We start from the raw sequence: 9,027 nt of genomic DNA, 5'->3' as shown, positions 1-9,027 counted from the left end.
GATCCTTCTCCATAACAAGATGCTGGACTGACAACTATGGATCTTTTGAATAAACCAGCAGCAATAAAGAATTTCGGAATAGAGAATGCACAGTATTGAAAATAAATTTTTAAAATTCATCTAATACGTCAGCTTTTTTTCTACAGAGTGCCTGCTGTTTTGTCTCCTGGTCTTAGTGCAAATTCGTCTGTTACATCGTTCAGTGTAGCACTTGGTCACTTGTATTTAGCATCACAGTACAATTCACATGAAGGTACTCTGCTTCTAGGTACGTGAGACTTTCGCTCAGGGAATGCCCGTAGCCTGTAACAATGTAGCTGGAGAAAGACAGCACTAGGTCAGAAATCTGCTCAGACTTTGGCCAGCGAATTCTTATTTCAGGCTCTCCAATTGCCTGCCAATAGGACAATACAATTCAGAACTGTTGAACACGACTAATAACAACAACCAACACTCCATCGGAAATGTTACATTCTATATGTGATTTGCATATGTTGACAAAAATTACAAAAATATAAATGAACTATTATTTTTACAATAACGCATGACAAGAAATTACAATATTTCATAGTAAGTGAGCAATAGTTTGGCATTGCACCTCTTTTTTTCTTCTTTATATAAAAGAAAGAATAATAAAAAGGAGTATGTATGATGTCTAAACTTCAAAGCGTTGCTGAAAATGTACCTCTATACCTCTGATTAACAGCTTGTTCCAGTACGTTTTCCTATTGTAATTAAATGAAACTTTATGGAGCAAAAAACCTTATAACAGTGTATTAACATCAGTAAATAGCATATATTTTTATTCCACTCTTGAATCTCCGTTGTTTATACTCAGATCTAATTTAATAGTATTTACAAGGAGGAAAGTAGAACTGTTAATATCCCCATACTGTCTTATTATAATATGTCTGCCAATAGCAAATTCAGGAGGCTAAACAAACATACTGGAGGTAATTTATGCCCTTTCTTTCCTCCCTCATTAAGAAGGTAATTTGGGATTAACATAAGTACAATGGAAGTATTTTCTGCAAATCTCAGTATTAATATAAACGCTGATAATTGCTGAGAGTAATATGGTATGTAATTGGGTTTTTTTCATTTGTGCACTTAATTCTGAAAAAATTTGCACAATAGTATAATTTGAGTACAATGAGTATATCGACAGGTGCAAACACAGGACCAAAGTTACTGTTAAGATAACCCTTCTGCTGAGAAAGTTTTTTAACCATTATCATGTGTGTCAGTGTTTAGAGGAATGGGTTAAGGAACAAAGTATTCAAATTCTGTGTTGCACATCCCCTTTTCTGTTCCAAAGTCTAGCAGAAAGGAACCAAACACTGAAATTTTGGTTTTACTATTTCAGTAATAAAAGCCTTTCTTCTCTCTACTTTCCTCTTCTCCAGAGAGTTTGTGTTTTATCAAAGTTTGGAACAGGAAACTGGACCAGGATAGCTATGCTAGAGATGGGGACCTAGTTTGACAGGACTTTTGAACACATAAATCAAAGCCTCTGTCCTTAACAAGCATGAATAGACACAATTGGATCTGAAACACCTAAAATCTCTGTATTAAAGGTAGAAACCTACCAATTTATTTAGTTATAATAAGAACTAGTATGTACTCCTTTCAAAGATTTCTGTAATGGAAGTTTTTGAATAAAGTTCCTCTAGGAATGCAATCAGTGGAAAAGAGACAGAGGGAACTGACAACTAGTGAAAACTTCTGCATCAGGGGACAGTGAGACATTGCACAGCCACAACTATCTACATAAGAAAAAAAGTAGCAGCATTAAAAGTTTCAAGGTGATCACTGTTATTCCTTCAGCTTCTGCCATGATCCTTAAGTGCAACTTCAGCTGAAACTGATGACTACCAAATGGTCATTTCTATTCCCTCTATTTAACTAGACAATGAAAGACTTTTTAAGTCTTGGAAACATTCCCTGCATTTTGTTTCAGTGAAAAGTGCTACATAGGTGCACTGGGCATATGTGAACAAACACAGGAAAGCAGTTCTGGCTAATTAAAATGGTCTCAATTGACATGAAGATGGCAAATATGATGCCAATCGACAAGAAGGACCAGAAGGAAGATGAAGGGAACTACAGGTCTGTCAGTCTGAACTTGTTCCATGACAGGGAAGATAATGGAACAGATCATCCTAAATGTCATCATGTGAGACATGCAGAACAACCCGGGTATCAGGCCCAGCCAGCAGGAGTTTGTGAAAGGCAGGTCCTGCTTGATCAGCATGATCTCCTTCTATGACACGGTGACTCACCTTGTGAGGGAAAAGCTGGATGTTGTCTACCTGGACTTTAGTAAAGCCTTTGACATTGTGTCCGACAACAGTCTCTTGGAGAAGCTGGCTGTATATGGCTTGGACTGGTGTACTCTTTACTGGGTAAAAATTGCCTTGATGGTCAGGCCCAGAGTGTGATGGTGAATGCAGGGGGCGGCAACAACCAGTGTTGTTCCCTAGGGCTCAGTACCACAACCACTTCAGTTCAGTGTCTTAATCTACTGGTGATCTGAACAAGGGAATTGAGTCCCCCCTCAGTCAGTTCGCAGGTGACGCCAAGCTGATCAGGAGTGCTGATACATTGGAGGCTTGTGATGGTCTACAGAGGAATCTGGAGAGGCTGAATCAATGGATCAAGGCCAATTGTATGAAGTTGGAATCATAGAATCGTAGAATGGTTAGAGCTGGAAAAGACCTTAAAGAACGTGTAGTTCTAACACCTCTGCAGTGGGCAGGGACACCTTCCACTAAAGTAGCTTACTCAGAATCCCATGCAACCTGAGTCTTGACTTCTAGGTATGGGGAGTTCACATCATCTCACAGCCTATTGCAGTACTCAACCATCCTCATAGTAAAGAATTTCTTCCAAAGATCTAATCTAAATCTACTCTCCTTCAGCTTGAGGCCACTCACCCTTGTCCTATCACTACATGCTCTCATGAAAAGTCCCTCTCCACCTTTTTTGTAGGCCCCTTGTAGGTACTGGAAGGCCTAGAAGGTCTCTCCAGAGTCTTTTGTTTTCCAGGCTGAACAGCCTTTCTTCATAGGAGAGGTGAAGACTGAGGTGAAAAAGTTGCTGAGTGCCTCAAACTTCTCCACATCCAGGGTAACGAGTCCTCTCATACCATTCCTGAGAGAACTCACATTCAACAGATTAAACAAGACCAAGTGGTGGGTCCTTTGGGTCACAACAACCCCCAGTAGTGCTAAAGGCTTGGGCCAGTTTGTCTGGAAACTTGCCCGGTGGAAACGAGGATGTTGGTCAACTGTGGCTGAACACGAACCAGCAGTGTGTCCAGGTGGGAAAGAAGGCCAAGGCTTGAATCAGAAATAGTGTGACCAGCAGGATTAGGGCAGGATTGGCCCTCTGCACTTGGCACTGGTGAGGTTGCATCTCAAGAACCGTGTCCAGTTTTCTCACTACAAGAAATACATTGAGGTGCTGGACTGTGTCCAGAGAAGGGCAACAAAGCTGGTGAGGGGCCTGGAGAACAAATCCTGTGAGGAGCACCTGAGGTTGCTGGGGTTGCTTAGCCTGGAGAAAAGGAGCTTCAGGGGAAACCTTATTGCTCTCTACAGCTGCCTAAAGGGCACTGTAGAGAGGTGGGGATTGGCGTCTTCTCACATATATATATATATATACTTGCAATAAGTGCTGATTGTTTTGAGTTTGCTGTAGTTATACGGTGCTAATCTTTGTTGTTGTTTTTTTTTGTGGTTTTTTTTTTTTTTTTGCTTGTGGTGTGGTTTTTTTCTTTTTTGTCCTTCTCTCTTTTCTCTTTAAAAGGAACTTGGAAGAAAGATGTTGAAAGAAAATGTTATTCATTAGAAAAAGTTGTTGGTTTAAACAAAACATCATATCCTACTGGTTTTAATGTATTAACTTTGTTTTAATTTGACATCAAATTATTTCTGCTGCAAGTTTTTGACTTTGTCAATCCCAGAAAAATTAAAGAACACAATTCCATGTCTTAATAATATATGTACTACATAAAGGCTCAGAACATTACTGACTCTAATGAAAGAGTAAGTAATGAAATATAACTCCTTGTTTTTTATGGAGCCAAAAGAAAAGAAAAGCTGAAAGACTGCTAGAAAGAGAAATGACCTTTGATTTTAAGAACATAATTCTGTTTGTTTTAAAAGAATACAAATGCATCATTTTTCACTTTTTGGGTATTTACCTTGCCCTTTAAAGGCCAGCTAGTGAGTGGAGCTAAAGTTCATGCCTAAAATGAAATTTTGAGTATCCGATATGAACCACACTTTCCCCTCGACATTGATTTTGAATAGGAATAGATTACGAAGCAGCAACAACAATAACAAAAAATCATATGTAACTATTCACGATACAAAGAGCTCACAGTATGTAAACACACACACACACACACACACACACACATATTTAATAGGCAGTAGATGTAGACCCCAGACTTCTTACTACTTTCTGATCACCACAGAGATAATTAGAAGAGTTAGTATTGGAATGGTCTACAGATAAAAAACAATATTGAAAAATTATCTAGTAGTTCCCGTCATCTGTCTAAGTGAATGTAGTGGAGAATGTAAAACCCCATATTTTTTTCCTTCTCCTCCTGCCATCCATCTTAAGACAGATCTACCACAACAAACTAGTCTTTCAGGCAAGAGTATCTTAAGAAATATGCCAATCCCAAGTTCTAGACAAAAAAATATTAACTTCTTTGTGTATACTCTACCAGATACAGACATAGGTTAGTTAAAATATTATTAGTAAAATACAAGAATGTTTTTGAGGAAGACAGATAATTTCTCTTCTGAGTTCAGACTCCAGTCATATCTTGGCTTTCTACTTTCAAATATAAGAGGTTCATACATTTCTCAGTGTACTGTTTGAATAACAATACTTTAAAAACATGCTTTGAAGCAAAATTCCTGACAGTTTGGGAAAAATATTCTTGGATATTTTTTAAATTTATTCTTCAAAATGCATTGAGTTCTTATATTTCATTAAGTATTTTGAAATACTAGCAGCAGTAATTAAATGTTATGTAATCCTAGTAATAAATACTATGTTGATATACTCCGAGATGGAAAATACCTGTCTGGAAACTGAGAGTAGTTAGTGCTGAATAATCAGAGAAACAATTCCTTTGTTTTTTTTGAAATTGCTTTCTGCAGCTCAGTTATATGACACAGTGTTCATATGAATTACAAAATTTAATGAAAACTTGTGATAAATATTTTAATTCTGAAAAAGAATTATTTTTAAAAATTACATTATAATTTAAAAAATATATTGTTAGGTTGAAAGTATCATCCACATACATATGAATAAGAAAATCCTATGCAATTTTAAAATTCCATCTAGTTTTACAAACTATTCAACTTTTGGACACATGGGAAAAACTCAAAGCCCAAAAATTAGTTATACATCATTTAAGGCTATTACAGTTTCAGTGCTTGTTTCATTTGGTATCTGTACCAAATGCCAATGATCATTTTAATGCAATGATAAGATATCATGTCTGCTGTGGTGTAGCATTTATTAAGCACTTGCACGGGGAACCTTTTCCCCTATAAGAGCCGAACTGCCCAGACTGTAGCGATCAAGACACCTGCATCCACTTCACTCATCCTAATGTGATCGTAGCAGCACCAGGGAGCATGGGAGCTGCACAGAAGCCAGCTCTCATCTAGAAGCAGTATGCCTCTGCTAGCAAGGCACAGTCTGTAAGTTAACAAGACCTGGCACTTTTCAGAGCTCAATAGCTCAGGGGCAATGCTGCATGAACATGGTATTCTGCTTCTAGAGCCAAGCAAATTCACCCGTATGTCTCTGCACTGTGCCCCATGGAGTTCCTGGTGGATGTTTCTGCCAGTGCAGGCATCTCTGGCACTGTGACCCACTGGACACAGTAAACATGCCAACATCTTTTTTGGGTTTCACTGTGAAATAATTGTCTGTTTATTTAAAGACAAATGACTTAACCTCTACCAAGAATGAGGTGTGTTTCATGATCATAACCACTGACATTCAATTATTTTATTTATTCTCATCAACACTGGCATATATCTAAGATTCAGCTATTATAACTAAGTTTAAAGGACTATTTCTACGCCATCTATAATGCAGCTGTCTCCTTTGAGAACACACGCAGGATCACTCTCAAGGAGAAAAGGCAACGCAGAAAGAACCGTGTCTTGCAGAATACACCATCTAAGGAGTCTTTCTGCTGTGCCTTTTGCAATCGGATATGTCTGTCTCGTATTGGCCTCATAAGCCATCAGCGTGCCTGTAACAAATGTGGATAGAGCCTTCCCAAATCTTCGTTCGCGAAGCCTAGCCATGATGATGAAAGGACTATTTCTACTGCCATCTTGTATCCTCTTTTCTAAAACAATGTGTGCGTGTGAGGTGGAATACCTGTGATGAAGTTGAGACATTCAATATAATTCTTATACATTCAAAGTAATTCTTTGAATTAAAGAATTAAGATATTGTTAATTAAAAATTAAGATATTGTTTTCTTAAACCCTTGTACTAAAGTTATGTTTACTGAGAACTTGGAAGATTTGAATAAACTATTATATGAAATTCTTATTGCTAAATGTTTTTAAAATAATACAAGATGTGGGAAGAAAACCATGAAGTATTGAACGTGTCTTTTATGGAAGATATTTTACGGAAAATCCACTTGACATCCATGTTGAACTAAAAAAAAATAAAAAACGAGCCTATTCCACTGAGTTTAGAACTTATGTGTATAATTGTAAATTAGACACACATATTGCTCTCAGACATATTTTAATAAGTCTTTTAATGATTGATTCAAACAATGCAGTATTCCTTTAACTTCAAGAAAGTCTTTCTGGCATACTAGCATTAGTAATTATAGAATATAATTCAGAGCACAGGAAGTATTCCATTTGACAGGAAGATATGCACAATTTATAATGTAACACTACTGTAGATGTACTACAAATTCTGTGTGGATGATAACCATATTAAGTCTGTATAGCCCTCCTTTTGGTAATATTAGAGTTGTGATTTTTTTAGTAATTGAGGGTTTGCTTTTGTTCACAAATGAATGACTGTCTTTCTTCTAAACATAGCTGAGAATTGCTCCTTTGTTTTCCATGGGCATTCACTTTCCTGTAAGTAGAAAGCCTTTAGCTGAAATGTAAAATCATAATGAGAGCCAGAGATAAGACTTGACAGTGATACTGTCTTGCTAATTTAAAGCCTAAAACAAAATAACTTGAGTCAAATATAATGAACTTAATGCCTAACCACTTTCCTACACAGACCAATGCATAACCTACATTTCAAAATGACTAGCAGAAACAAAGTGAAAAAGAAATTCTGTATGCATCAGAAGAAAAATATTAGTCTTACTACCATTAAAGGAAGAAATACAGGGTTTTGGTGATAAGGATATGTGTGTGTTCTGAAGTAGAGTAAGTAATGAAAACGTAGCAGAAAAAAAGGAAAGACATGGAAGGCATAGGTAATGACAGAAAAAAGCTGTTTGTAAATGTCTATTAAATCTGGTTCACTTTTTCTTCCTGTGGTTCATAATTCCAGACACCATTCCCAAATATAATGCTAAATGGGATGCGGTCCTGAGCGGCTTCAGGAGAACAACCATGACATCATGAAATCACTGCTGCTTTGATTGTTTATTGTTGATAAACAAGGCTAATACCTCTGAGCCTCAAAGCCAAGCTGTGCAGCACAAGAGATGCAGAGGTTAGTGTGCCTCTGACCTCTCCTCACAAACGGTTAAACCAAAGAGAGTGAGATCGATACAGCATAGCACCTCAAAATTCTAGTTAATTAATTCTGAAAGAATGCTAGATATGAGACAATCAGCTGTCCTCCCTTTGTCCCTCTGGAGCCCAACAAACCCAATTCCTGAAGTTTCACACCAGCAGCCTGAATGTCCCTTATCCTGTCATTAAGTCACAAAGAGTTTTATTGAAATCTGTCTTGAAACTGTGTTGGCTCCTCCCCTTCAATATTTGTGTGGTTGTTCCAGGATTTAACACTTTTGACAGTTAAAAAGGAAAATGCAAACACTAAAACAAACACCTACTAACTTTTGTTCTTTAAATTTGATCAGTTGATCTCTGCTTCATTTTATATCACGTTTTTCCTAAGTGGTGTTGATCCCCTAGATGTATTTATAAAAAGAATATTTATTTAATGTATTGGTAATGTATTTATTAGCCTCTCAGCCCTTATTTTAATAAGTTTAACAAGCCAGTACCTTTCAGCCTATGCTGAAGATAAGTTTAACAAGCCAGTACCTTTTAGACTATGCTGAAGAGAGAGAAGGTCTCCACTTTCCTAATTGTGTTAAAGACTCTTTCATGCGTGTATCCACTTACGTTTTTTTTTAAGTCCATATATCTGTTTCATAATGGGCAAAAAATATTGATACAAAATTGCAGATTGAATGAAATTCTGACTTGTCTGATAACTAATCATTATCCAAATAAAGGGACATGTTTGAGCTATCTTGCAGTAAGATACTTGAAAACGTGTTAGGGATGGAGTATAGGGTAGAGATTCACAAGATGAAATGGGACATTGGATTGCCAAATAGTGGATCCCAGTAGTGAATTTTTTTCAGTAAAAATCAACTGAGCCCCCATAGCAGCACTTCACACAATTTTTCGCACATTCGAAGTCGTGTAGTTCTCCGACTGGAGTCTCTTCAAGACGTGTTTTAGGGTTTGAATACTTCCTTGCTTCTTCTGAAAACATTTAACCTGATCCATATTAGCAACTCATTGACCTTTTTGTGTTTACAGCACTTCAGAATACACTCTATGAATGATCCTACATAACTTCCCGCCCTCTTCTTCATTTAATTAGATGCCATGTCTTATTGTCCAGAACAAATATAAAACCTTAAAAATTGTGAGTAAGTCTTCTCTTGTTGCTTGGTTTCCTATTGTAGGGCTGACAACTCTGCTCTCCTACATCAAACAAGCACTGTTTAACAGTTATGAAGAA

Source organism: Lepidothrix coronata, unplaced genomic scaffold, assembly GCF_001604755.1.
Source record: "Lepidothrix coronata isolate B3197 unplaced genomic scaffold, Lepidothrix_coronata-1.0 Scaffold185, whole genome shotgun sequence".
Classification (NCBI taxonomy): Eukaryota; Metazoa; Chordata; class Aves; order Passeriformes; family Pipridae; genus Lepidothrix; species Lepidothrix coronata.
Note: the sequence above shows the minus strand (reverse complement) of the source record.